Genomic DNA, 2,007 nt, shown 5'->3' on the forward strand with positions numbered 1-2,007 from the left:
AGGAAAAAAATTCAACTTACCTGGGAAAAAAACTTGACAAGCTAAAAAAGGGGGGGGGTTTTTACCAAACTCATCCGAAAATTCTATATACATCCCGGGGTGGGATTCGAACCCGTGATGTAAGGATCAATTCCTTCTACTTTTAAAACTCTGCATTTCCCTTATAATATCCTAATTTGACAATGCTGTAACGTATTGACACAGCTAGGCCCTCTGGCTTGCGAGGATGATAGTGAATAGGGCTAAACTTTGTTATTCACCAGCAAACCCTAATTACCACCGAAAGAGTGACAGTCCATAATTGTATGATCATAATACTACGTGTATGGTGTCCAATATGTCACTTTTTAACAGTTGCAATCTAAACTGCATCTCGAGCTACAAAATCTATTGGTCATTGTAGGATTTATGTTATGCTACATGTAGTAATGCTAGTAAAACTTTAAATCGATCTATAAAATGAAGGTCAATTGCGGATACGAAACATATTGTCAATAATATTTGCTTTGATGTACAGATGTGACATCCATGCAAGATTTGTTGTCATAGAAGCTGGAATGGCTCTGCATGCATACTTAAAAACATTTTCATCTAATTTAATTCTTGAATATAGTGCATACAGTTATGATTCATGTCATTTATACTGAAAATATAGGTTATCGTCAGGATGGCGAAGGATGAACGATATTTTACATGCAATAGGAATACAAGTGTTGAACAAGGTTGCAGGCGCGGATCCAGAATTTATTCCAGCAACTCCTTTCCGAAACATGAAAACTCTGTTTCATGGGGGTTGAATACTAAAGCTTCATAATTAAGAATTTTCATACGAACCTTACATACATATGTAGATCCCCGTTTTCAAGGGGGGGGGGGGTACAAAGTCAATTTAGTTGGTTTAGTATATACATTTAACAACTCAACAAATTTCAGAATGGGAGTCCAGACACACACACCCCATTTCCCTGTAGATCTGCACGTGAGGTTGAGCTGACAGTTTATTTAAAATCCGTCCTAATCATAAAATATTTCCCTCATCTTTTAACACACGTAATATAGCTCGTATGCAGAATGATTGACAGTTATAGTGAGCATCGATCTGTATAGTAGGTTCATCTATACAAGGCGGGTTAATGTAGGAATTATTGCTACTTACATGTAATTATAGCTTCTTTGGAATAAACTTTAATGTGCTTATAATTAACGAGATAGTAAATGGGTCAGTCTGACAGCGTCCAACCTTAACATTATATATGTATCCTTCAAGTTATCGCAAATAATTTTCTAACCTTACCTATCACATTGTACAGGTAGCTGGTGATGGAATAGCACTATTTGATGCCCCAATGAATCGAAATAAAAAAATATATTGATTTTTTTCTTTTAAAAATATTGCATATATGTATTAAAATTAGAATTAATAATTAATATAAATTACTGATCAACTTTCATTTAAAAAAAAACAAAAAACATGTTATTTACCAATTGATTCCTATTTCAGAGCACCCAAGTGGATTTTTTTTTCACGCATCATTCAATATTTTTATTAAGGAAAGTGGTATAAAAAAATATTTACCAATCAAGTTTACGTAAACGTTGAAGGACTTTGAAAATGTTAAATGATTAGACTGACATAGCGATGTTTAATAGAACTTATATACTTCAAAGTATATTTTGAAATAAATAAACTATTAATTAAATAAATTAATTAATTCATTATGCTGAACACGTACCATTAATTGCCAGAAAACGCGTTTATTTTTAAGCGTTTAATCGTAGTTTTTTTTTTCTCTCTCTCTCTCTTCAAGTTGTACTTTTTTTATTTAGGAAATACAAAAATTGTATTTTTTATTTGATATATTTTACCTCCAACCCCCTTTCCTAAAGAGAAAACATAATTAAATGTCAATAAATATTAATTTGTCTATGCTGGGAATTCCCTTTACACGACAACGGCTATATTTAAAGTTCTCTGACGTAAATTAAAAGATCGATCTCGAGGGATTC

This window comes from Saccostrea cucullata, unplaced genomic scaffold, assembly GCF_032062105.1.
Source record: "Saccostrea cucullata isolate Sc308-1 unplaced genomic scaffold, CSIRO_AGI_Scuc_v1 ctg613, whole genome shotgun sequence".
NCBI lineage: Eukaryota > Metazoa > Mollusca > Bivalvia > Ostreida > Ostreidae > Saccostrea > Saccostrea cuccullata.